This window comes from Cyprinodon tularosa, unplaced genomic scaffold (assembly GCF_016077235.1).
Source record: "Cyprinodon tularosa strain WSP-4 unplaced genomic scaffold, ASM1607723v1 ctg366, whole genome shotgun sequence".
Lineage (NCBI taxonomy): Eukaryota > Metazoa > Chordata > Actinopteri > Cyprinodontiformes > Cyprinodontidae > Cyprinodon > Cyprinodon tularosa.
Window position 1 is genome coordinate 28,704 of NW_024039081.1, and position 12,281 is coordinate 40,984.

The window sequence follows — 12,281 nt, forward strand, 5'->3', positions numbered from 1 at the left end:
CTCTTTACTGAGAACCAAAAATGAGGAGATTCATTAATAAAAGGAGCAGAGGAGGCCAGGGAGGCCGGGCTTCAGGAAACAAACTAAAATATGAGATATTTAGTTAGAATAAATCATTATCAAGCGCTTTTGAAGATAATTTCCCAGCTTATAAACAAATGTCTCTTGAACGTCTCACAAGTTTTCATACTTCAACATCCTGAGGAATACAATTAAAGTAACACATAAAATTATAAATCTGATAGAGAGTTAAATCTAAAACTGGGAAATGTGGAGATTAATGTTAGATTTGTGGGACATTCCATCTCATCATGACTGATGGGAACATTATGCAGCATTGGTGACGGCGGGATGGCGTCCCATCGTTACCGTGGCACAGATCTGACTGATGTTCTGCACTGAGCAGACAGTTAGATAACGTTTAAACAATCCCGGACAAGCCCCCACTTGTCACAGGCCGGCTCAGTGCCCATGACAAAAAGGAGGGGACACAAAATGGTTTAGGCCAATCAATCGTTTATTGTAACCTATAAATAACTTTAAATAAATAAAACAGAGATGAGATGTGAGTATGTAAGAATGTTTAGTGTGTGCAGTGTATGAGTGGGTGAACATGAATGTGAGAATGTGTCTGAGTGTTAACCAAAACCAAACTGAACCAAACAACAAAGGGAGTACCTGGAGGAGCAGAGAGAGAGAGAGAGTGTGTTAGTTGAGCTCAACTTATATAGAGCCCAAGTGGCTCCAATTAGTGAGACCCGCCTCTGCCTACAGGAGGAACCGCCCCTGCAGGTCAGAGGACCAATATTCACAACCGTTAGCCAAAGCTAGCCATTTAGCCAACCCTTTCATCAGGTTTTCTCCATCACAGAGTATCTCCGCCACCGCAGTCGTCTGCATCAGCTGCGGGCATCAACCGTCCATCCAAATGGGCCAATATGGTTAACATGGCAGAGAAATGTGTCAAAATGATGCAAAAAAGAAAAGTCTGGAAAGCCTGTTCTGACGATCTGAGGCGAGTCCAAAACTGTCACAAATTTTTCAGCGAGTTAAGCCCCTGATGACATCATTGCCTAGCTTGCATATTTAATATGGCTTTCATCTGGTATTTAATATGATAATAAATGTTTAATATTCGGTTTACATAAAAAATAACTTTTTAAAAGTCCTTCTGAGTAAGAAGAAGAAGACATCAAGGTTCTTCCTCCGGCTGATCTTTAACCTGACCGAAGCAGAATCTCATGTCCTGAGATCCTCGTCATCCTCCTCCTTCATCAGGAGACGATGAGTCTCACAGCAGAGGTCGCGACCAGAGGCGCACCTTGTCAACAGGCAAACCAAGCAACTGCTTGGAGCCCCGAGCCGCTGGGGGGCCCCCCGAGAGCTGCTGTACACCCGGTAGATAAACAGCAACAGGCGAGCATGAAGTGGCAACGCTATAGTAACTGAGGAGAAGCACAACTGCATATAAAAATTCAGATTGGATGGAATGTTGATTGACATTGGCTTTGCCCAGTCAAAATCCAGCCCAGCCCAGGTGGATGACTTCCCTTAATGAAAATGAACGTGGCCTAGCGAATGGGTGACGTTGTAGGCCTATCGTTCAGTAAATTGGAAAGCAATTACCGTAAATTCTCTAATATTGGCCTGTATTCCAATAGCGGCCGGGACTCTAACATTGGCCGGTCTCGCTGTCAGAGGAGGTAAATAATGGCCGGTCTCTACACTGTTAAAAAAGTAAATGGCAATTGTTGTTCTAACACACAATTGTATTGTAATCCGACTCAGAAATATAAATTTGACATCTAACAAATAAATACACGTTTGCCCAACTCAAATTCTCAGAAGTTGGTTTAACAAGGAGTTTTAAATCGCCTATACAAGATTTTTTGAGTTCCCTCAGCTGTAAACTCATGGGCATGCACACTTGTTCATGGACACGCCCACTACGGTACGGGGTTTCCTATCCCTTTCTTCAAGTGCACAGCCTTTTTCCCTCGTGTTTGAGAAGATTGGCGGACATTGTGCTTTTATGGATCTGGAGAACCACGGAGGAACGACCCTGGGACCTTACCAGTTTTCTGAATCTTTTCTTTTCCCGGTGAGTGCTGCAAAGTACAGCTAGTTAGCGGTTAGCTCCGTGAGTTAGCATTCCCTTGTGGTGTATTGTCACCGAGTTGAAGCATGAGTTCACATGTTTTTCACGTTCTGATGAAAGGAAAAGCCGCGCACGTGCGCGTGCGTGTTTATAATGCGCATGTGCGCGTGCGTGTTTATGTCGCGCATGTGCGGGTGAGTGTTTATGCGTAGAGAAAAGAGTGGGCCTGTTCTTTTCATTGTACAAATGAAAAGAGACATTAAGTTGAGTGTAATAACTTATGAAATTTCTAAATTGTTTTATGTAGTGCAGTGTTGTTGCACTCAGGCACACAATATTACAAGACTACATTATTTTACTTTCTTAATCCGATTTGGGTATTTACTGTTTAACTGTAAGTGGTTTTATAATTATTTACATGTGGATTTTTTGCTTTCATGATTTTATTTGCTTTACAAGAAAAACAGTGACATTAACATTTTATATGTTAACCATGTAATGCAGCAGTTAATTCGTAATGAGTTAGAAAAGTTACATTACACACTGAAATTTATCATACTTGGAGAGATATAAACTGTACAGTTAAGAACAAGAAGTGAATGGATTTAACTAAGCCCTGTTGTGCTATGCAGGCTGGGTTTTTTGGATACCCTGGATTCTGGATTCTCTCCTTAAATGGAGATGGCGAGCCAACCGTGTGAACATCTGGATTTGGATTGAAGAGAAGGATTTGGACTGAAGAGGACTTTCTTTTTTTGCATTCATCGTCCTGTCGGAGTGGTAGGACTAAAAAGAAAAACTCAGAGATAAAAAGGGAAAACCTTTTTCTTTTTCCGTTGGGAAACAAGACATTTTATTTCATTTTATTTTTTTTAAAGGGTGCACCCAATTTAAAGAGACTACAATTGAAAAAAACAAACTGAAGGCCGTCCAAATTTGTAAAACTGTTATTTTTTCATATATGTTAATACACTTACTTCACAAAAAATTACCTGTGTGTTTTCCTTTTACTAAATCGGTGTCTTACTGTTTTTTCCCTCATCATCACTCCCTCTTACGAATCTAGAACATTCTGGTCCAGTGTCAGGTTACTTTGATCTGTGCAGTTAAGATTATGTTGTTGAACATGGTTTTATACTGTATCTATTGATACAATGTTTGACTTGAAGCAATAAAAATGTTGTATTAACATAATTTTTTGTGTGTTGAATGATTGGTAGTGAAGACGATTGGTAGGACTAAAAAAACTGAGTAGATAGAACTCAACTTGCAGATAACACTACAAAATCTGAGTTTGTAGAACTCAAAATCTATATGTCAAACTCATAAAACAAAGTTGATAGAACTCAGAACTCAAAGGTGAAACTCAAAAACCTAAGTTGGTAGAACTCAAAATTTCTATGTAACACTCCAAAAACCTAAGTTGGCAGAACTCAAAAATCTTTGTAAACTCAACCACAGTGAATTTAAGTAAGGAAAACTCAAAAAACCAAATGCATCACGTTGCCTAGAAAATTTAAGTTCGGTCAACCTCTATTTTTTTTTCAGTGTAATACAGGCCGGGGCTATAAACGTTTTTTCTGGGCATACCTCAACATTATGCTTGTGGTAGTATACAAGTACCACAGCCCTGCGCTGCTGGACGACAGGCCCTGACTGCTGCCCGTCTGCGCGAGGAAGAGAACAGACACGCAGCAGAACAGGAGGAGCGCGAGTAATGAGGAGATTAAAGGGAGAGATGAAGAGGAGGAGGAAACTGAGGAGGAGGATTAAACAGAATTGGAGGATTTTTTTTTCTTTTTTACTTCAAACCAAGCGAGACATGGTAACTGTACTTTTTCAATAAATGAACCTAGTGTTTTATAGGTTCAAATAGACACAAAATCTCATTTTTATTCATTCCACTGGTAGTCTGTTTTGCTCAAATAGCAATAGAGGCCTGTCTATAATTCTGGCCTCTTTCCAATAAAGGCCTGGACCGCGATGCACTTGAGTGAAATAAAGGCCCGGGCCTATATTAGAGGATTTACGGTATGTAACTAAGCTGAAGGAAAATGATTCATTTTCCATGTCTCAAGAGAGACTTTCAGGACTGCCGCTTATTTCCATAGAGTATAGTGTGCGAAGGTCTTTGGATCTGGAGGACTTATGTCTGCATTTGCACAAGCCAAGGCCCGTAAGCAGCAATTCTGGAAGCAGTATAGGACCCTAATAATTTCACTACACTTACTATAGCTACTTTATATTTTGTACAAAGTTTATATTGGGTTTTTAAAGTAATTTACTGTTTTTTTTTTTTTTTATTATACATTTATTTTAATTTATTAGTTTATTCTTTACTTTTATTCTTTTATATTTTGCGTTTAGAACATTTGGGAAAAAAAAGGTTTTATTTAATACATTTTTCATTGGTGTCAGATTATTTATAGCCTAACATAATGGTGATGAACACTGGTCAGAAGGGCCCCCTAGGATTTTTTGCTTGGGGCCCCCACAGACTCTAGAATCGCCTCTGGTCACGACCCCTGATTTCACCACAGATGGCGGCACAATGACGAGATGCAACGGCTCCCTGAAGTTCAACTCCCCTCAGAGAAGATCTGCAGCTGCTGTAGGTCACCCTGACAGCCCCCTCTGAGCCAAAATAAAACTCATAAAACCCACAAAAGCAAAATAGGGGGTCAAGGGTCAGAGACACAAGTTTATGATGCAGCAGATATAAAGCTGGGGAGAGTTTACAAATGAGTGATTCAATTCTACATCAACGTCTGCATCCTGCATGTAAAGCTCCAGATAAATAGAGAATAAAGATCAAGTTTCCACCCAGCATGCGCTGCCTGGTGCCTCCTTGGTGCGTCACTTGTTGCAGAACTGGCAGGATTTGGAGGATTAATGCTTCAGGAGGCTGCAGTCGAACTCCGCCTCAGCAGGCAGCATTATGACAACACACCAACACGAGCAGCCGGACCAGTCGGCACGGCGTGAAAACCCACGCCGCTCGAGCCCAACAGAGACTCCAGGATGACGAGTGTGATAAATGTCAGAGGAGTCCATTTATTCTGAACGGCACTCACTCATGAAGCTGATAAACATGATTTACGTAACGCTGTTTGGGTCACAGCTCCAGTTTCTCATTCACTAACTGAGAGGAAACAATTCTGTAAGGAAGCAAACGCCTCTTAAAGCGCAGCAGGTTCTACGTCGGCCGTTTAATTCTTGATCCATACAGGAGTTTCCATTTTTAAATGCATAAGTTCTGAGTGTGGGGAACCGGATCAGCGCAGAGAGGCGATACATACTGGCTAGTTACACTCAAAACCTATTTTTTAAGTTTTACAAAGTTAAATTTTTGAAAAGCTTTTGTGTTCTTTTAATTGATAATGTCATGTAAGATAACTTTGTTTATGCTCTTGTCAGCAATAATTATGACTTCCTTTCCATTTACAAAATATGTCATTTAATTGCTAAAATAATGGAACAAAATGTATTCTATACATATGGACATTTGAATTACAAAAATTGTATAAAAAAAATGTAAACATAGTTTTAGTTTCTACGGAAGAGGATTAGGGCCTCTGAAAAACTGATTTTTAAATTTCATTTCAGTTTAACATGAGGAAAAAAGACATTATTTTTTTTTCTCAGAATTCTGATTTTTTTCTGAGAATTCTGATTTTTATCTCAGAATTCTGATTTTTATCTCAGAATTCTGACTTTAATCTCAGAAAATTGGATCTTAATGTAGATGGGCACCATGAAGGAAGAGATGTGGAGCACTCAGCTTCACTGACACAGATGTGAGTTGTTTGAGGTGGTCAGTCACACATTGGTGGAAAATGATGGAAATAGGCAACTTTTTACGTGCCCGAGGGGTCCCCTCATTAATGGAGGAACAGAAGGTCATTAAAACAAGAGAGCTAGTCTCTAAAACAGACATGGCTATTGCTTGATGCTAACATGTTTGTTAGCTGTCAGAATTCTGAGAAAAAAGTCAGAATTTTGAGAGAAAAGTCCGAATTCTGACTTTTTTCCCATGTTAAACTAAAATAAAATTTTAAAATCACGTAACTTTTTTTTTTCAGTGGTCCTAATCCTCCTCCGTAAGTTTCACCTGGTTTAATTTGGTAAAAAATTCCTCTTTAGGGATATCTGATTATTAATCAATTAATCGAAAAAATATTCAACAGATTAATCAATGTAATTGTAATAGAATAAGTAGTTGTGCCCTAATAATTTATAACGTAAATAAAATTAATTTATGAAATTAAGTCTGTTTACATGTTTATGTTTAAGCATTTTATCCAAAGCAACTGACAAAGTAGATACAGTTTTACAGTTATCAATATGACAATAAGTTCTCTAGAGGAAAATCCTCACTCAGAATCACTGTCGACAGCAAAGAGAGACTAGAAAAAGCTGTTTCGGAGAAACAGCAAGTGGGAATGCTTTTGCTGAATGAAAAAAGCTGAAATTAACCTGAAGAACATATGAAAATGTGATAGGAAGTCAACAGAAACTTCAAACTGCAGAAAACAATTGAATCATCTGAAGATTTTGTAGGGTAGAATCATTTGGCAGTAAAATGGCAGAAACAAACTCATTTTAAAAGCTGCACAGCCAAACCATACATGATATCAAAAAATGTCTTGAATGTGGGCACTAGAAGGGTCTTAATATAATGTCTCCCAAGTTTCTAGAAAAATGCATAAGGAAATTTTGAAGGGGGGTTTACCTACTTTCCAGAAACATGTCAGGCATGTTATGAATTAGCAGCAAACAGAAAAGCTTAATTCCTGTCCAGAAACAGAGCAGAATGAAGCCAAAGTTCACAACATAGGCTGAAAAGTATGAAATTAGCTGAAGTAGAAAAGAAATTACAAAGAAAAACTTTAATCTTATCTGGTTGAAAAAAAAATTAGTAGCTTAAGGATGGGAAGTAAAATGTTGAGTGGTCAAAGGTCAAAGATGATGAAGGTTTAGCTGAATTTTGCTGAAATCTAAGAATTCTACATGCATTTCAATGGGACAAAAAAAACGCAGAAAAAGCTGAATATCGCGAAAACTACAAAAAATATCTTTACCAAAAGACATAGCAGAATTCTCCTGAACAAGCTGAACGTTTTGATACCAAAATTGTTGAAATCAGTTGAAAACTGCGGGACTAGTTAGAGTCAGAAAAATTAAAAGTGAAAAACAATAAGTGGGAATGCATAAGCATTCCCACTTATTGTATAAGATTTTGTAGGGTAGAATCATTTGGCAGTAAAATGGCAGAAACAAACTCATCTTAAAAGCTGCACAGCCAAACCATACATGATATCAAAAAATGTCTTGAATGTGGGCACTAGAAGGGTCTTAATATAATGTCTCCCAAGTTTCTAGAAAAATGTATAAAGAAATTTTGAAGGGGGGTTTACCTACTTTCCAGAAACATGTCAGGCGTGTTATGAATTAGCAGCAAACAGAAAAGCTTACTTCCTGTCCAGAAACAGAGCAGAATGAAGCCAAAGTTCACAACATAGGCTGAAAAGTATGAAATTAGCTGAAGTAGAAAAGAAATTACAAAGAAAAACTTTAATCTTATCTGGTTGAAGAAAAAATTAGTAGCTTAAGGATGGGAAGTAAAATGTTGAGGACGATGGTATTGAATAAGTATTAACATTTTGAAATCATATGTGGAAATGTCAAGACTTGGCAAAACAATTGGAAAATTATTTAAAATGTGTCGGTTGATCAGCATAAAGAAAACAGTGTCATCCTTAGAGGATTGAAAATCTACAAACCTATGTGCAAGACTGACCATGAGAAGCAGAGGAAGGACAGAGAGAGAAGCTTATAGAAAGAGAGCTAATACCACTTAAGGAGCTGAATTTATCAAAAAATTGAACCTGCATGTTACGAGCCGCTGTGGTAATGAAAGCACCGTTGGCAGGCTTAGGCTGCATGTTACAAGGTTAGCAGATGCTTTATTACAGTGTAAATCTTAGAACCTGATTAAGAAATATGCACTGAGGTGTGTGGTCAACAGGCCTTGGTAGTGTAATTTGAAGAAATTGGTTGACTTTGGGTCATAGCTACAAGCCATACGGCACAATGAATGAGTGTATGTAAGGAAGAGGCTTTTATTTTGTAGGTTCCCTTTAGTCTTATTTTGAAAGTCTATCATGGATGTGTGTCAAGGGAAGGGTCATGCCCAGCAGTGATATAGAATCCATTTCCAAATATGAAATCACTGGTTTTCCATGTTATTGGGTGAATAGATGCTGTATTAGAGCGTAAATGGGAGACTTTTATTGTGAAATTTGCTCTGGGGTATGTTTTGAAAAGGTCCCTAGAGTCTAATAGAAACAAGCTGGTAGAGTTTGGGTCATAATGCTGAGCCATTTGCATCAATTAATAGGCGAGTATAATATAGAGGCTTTTATTTTGTAGGGTCACTGGAGTCTTATTTTGAAAGTCTAGCAGTTGTGTGTTGAGAAAAGGGTCAGACCCAGCAGTGATACTTGATGACTTTCCAATCGTTAAATTACTCTTTTCCCCTGTTATTAGGGCAGTAGATAAAGTGGCAATGGGAGGCTTTTATTTTGAAATTTTCCATGGGGTGTGTTTTGAAAACCCCCTAGAGTCTCATTTTAAAAAAGTGGTTGAGTTTGGGTCATAATGTTGAGCCATATGCTGGGAAAAAAATATGAGTTTAATTTAGGGGCTTTTATTTTGAAGGGTCCCCGGAGTCTTATTTTGAAAGTCTATCAGGGTTGCGTGTGAAGGGAAGGGTCATGGCCAGTAGTCATATTGTATCCACTTCCTAATGTTAAATCAGTGTTGTCTCCCTCCATTAGATTAAAATGTGCTGTTTAAAGTGGTGGAGGTAAAATCTCTTTGAAGCACGGTTACCTTGACAACGTTAACGAGCCTGTCAGTGACAGAGAGACATGCGCTTCACTTTCGTTCCTTTCCTCTCAGGCTTTTTTGAATGGGAATAGCAGCTCCGAACAAACGAGTGCTGAAGACAAACCGTAAATGGTATCTAAAAAATTCTTTCAGTCTAAGCGAGAGCTATCCTTTGTCTCCAATTGGGGTAACTTTCATGGATGTAGCTCATTCACAACCTTAATGGGAAGGAGGAATAAAAAGGTTTGAGAAATCCTGCTGGTCTCATTGAATAACATGCAGCACAATGGTAGAGCAGAACTCTCAAAAGCAAAACTTTCCCTCCGAACAAACGAGCGGTGAGCCAAAACCGTATTAGGTATTCAAAAAATTCTTTCACCGTGAGCGTCAGCCATCTTTGGACTACAACTGGTGTAACTTTCATATTTCTACAATATTTCGTCTAGGCGTGGTGACGATGTAAAAAAGTGTATAATTGTCAAAATCTTGATTTTGGGGTTCGGACAGATTTGTTACCCCCGAACAAACCTTGTTCCTAGCTAAACGATAAAAGATATCGACACACTTCCTTCAATGTGAGTGCTAGGAAGGTCTGAGGAACAACTTCCACAAGGCTCATGTTGCTACGTCGAATGGTTCCCGAATGGGAGCGATACGAAAAAGTCTGTTTTTTTGAATTTTCAGTTCGGATTTTCAGAGAGCTCTCATTGGCTTTCTATTGGGGAAGTGTGGACTTCTTCGTGGTCTGGGCCAAACTGTCGGAAAACCGTAAATGCCACACAAATGAGGGTTACATTTCCTGAATCCTGACAAAAATCCCTACGTTTTGATGTAAAATTTATCTAGATAGAGTAAAAAATGAGCGAGTGAGTTGAAGCTGTTCGGCATGAGTGAAATGTTTGAAAACGCTAGAGTGGCACACTCTAGCAGCTGAACATTCCGTCCATAGACTTCCATTATAAATTTGAAAATCTGTAAAAATTGTTTAAAAGTTTGAAGCTTCACTGAAGCAAAACTGTAAAAGTTAGCTGAAAGCCGAGTTAAACAGTAATAGCAGAAAGATACGGAAACATTTTAAAAGTTGAATGGTGTTTCTAGCTGAAAGTATGCTGAAGTAGTTAAAGGGCAAAGTAGCTGAAGATTTAGTGGAATTTTTGAAGTTTTACATGCATTTCAATGGGGCCAAAAATCGCAGAAAAAGCTGAATATCGCGAAAACTACGAACAATATCTTTACCAAAAGTCATAGCATAATTCTCCTGAACAAGCTGAACGTTTTGATACCAAATTTGTTTAAATCAGCTGAAAACTGTTGAACTAGTTAAACGAAGAAAAACCTACGGAATAATAATAAATATAAACAGAAAAACAATAAGTGGGAATGCATAAGCATTCCCACTTGACTAGAAAAAGCTGTTTCGGAGAAACATCAAAGTGGGAATGCTTTTGCTGAATGAAAAAAGCTGAAATTACCTGAAGAACATATGAAAATGTGATAGGAAGTCATCAGAAACTTCAAACTGCAGAAAACAATTGAATCATCTGAAGATTTTGTAGGGTAGAATCATTTGGCAGTAAAATGGCAGAAACAAACTCATCTTAAAAGCTGCACAGCCAAACCATACATGATATCAAAAAATGTCTTGAATGTGGGCACTAGAAGGGTCTTAATATAATGTCTCCCAAGTTTCTAGAAAAATGTATAAAGAAATTTTGAAGGGGGGTTTACCTACTTTCCAGAAACATGTCAGGCGTGTTATGAATTAGCAGCAAACAGAAAAGCTTAATTCCTGTCCAGAAACAGAGCAGAATGAAGCCAAAGTTCACAACATAGGCTGAAAAGTATGAAATTAGCTGAAGTAGAAAAGAAATTACAAAGAAAAACTTTAATCTTATCTGGTTGAAGAAAAAATTAGTAGCTTAAGGATGGGAAGTAAAATGTTGAGGACGATGGTATTGAATAAGTATTAACATTTTGAAATCATATGTGGAAATGTCAAGACTTGGCAAAACAATTGGAAAATTATTTAAAATGTGTCGGTTGATCAGCATAAAGAAAACAGTGTCATCCTTAGAGGATTGAAAATCTACAAACCTATGTGCAAGACTGACCATGAGAAGCAGAGGAAGGACAGAGAGAGAAGCTTATAGAAAGAGAGCTAATACCACTTAAGGAGCTGAATTTATCAAAAAATTGAACCTGCATGTTACGAGCCGCTGTGTTGATGACAGCACCGTTGGCAGGCTTAGGCTGCATGTTACAAGGTTAGCAGATGCTTTATTACAGTGTAAATCTTAGAACCTGATTAAGAAATATGCACTGAGGTGTGTGGTCAACAGGCCTTGGTAGTGTAATTTGAAGAAATTGGTTGACTTTGGGTCATAGCTACAAGCCATACGGCACAATGAATGAGTGTGCGTAAGGAAGAGGCTTTTATTTTGTAGGTTCCCTTTAGTCTTATTTTGAAAGTCTATCATGGATGTGTGTCAAGGGAAGGGTCATGCCCAGCAGTGATATAGAATCCATTTCCAAATATGAAATCACTGGTTTTCCATGTTATTGGGTGAATAGATGCTGTATTAGAGTGTAAATGGGAGACTTTTATTGTGAAATTTGCTCTGGGGTATGTTTTGAAAAGGTCCCTAGAGTCTAATAGAAACAAGCTGGTAGAGTTTGGGTCATAATGCTGAGCCATTTGCATCAATTAATAGGCGAGTATAATATAGAGGCTTTTATTGTGTAGGGTCACTGGAGTCTTATTTTGAAAGTCTAGCAGGGTTGTGTGTTGAGAAAAGGGTCAGACCCAGCAGTGATACTTGATGACTTTCCAATCGTTAAATCACTCTTTTCCCTTGTTATTAGGGCAGTAGATAAAGTGGCAATGGGAGGCTTTTATTTTGAAATTTTCCATGGGGTGTGTTTTGAAAACCCCCTAGAGTCTCATTTTTAAAAAAGTGGTTGAGTTTGGGTCATAATGTTGAGCCATATGCTGGGAAAAAAATATGAGTTTAATTTAGGGGCTTTTATTTTGAAGGGTCCCCGGAGTCTTATTTTGAAAGTCTATCAGGGTTGCGTGTGAAGGGAAGGGTCATGGTCAGTAGTCATATTGTATCCACTTCCTAATGTTAAATCAGTGTTGTCTCCCTCCATTAGATTAAAATGTGCTGTTTAAAGTGGCAGAGGTAAAATCTCTTTGAAGCACGGTTACCTTGACAACGCTTAACGAGCCTGTCAGTGAGAGAGAGAAACGCGCTTCACTTTCGTTCCTTTCCTCTCAGGCTTTTTTGAATGG

General features: G+C 38.4%; 1 protein-coding gene across 1 annotated transcript in view; it reads right to left on the reverse strand.

The window, feature by feature from the left end:
* myo1g (myosin IG) overlaps positions 1–12,281 on the reverse strand; it is a 127,059-nt gene that overhangs the window by 23,936 nt on the left and 90,842 nt on the right. The gene's annotated exons all lie outside the window — the stretch shown is intronic.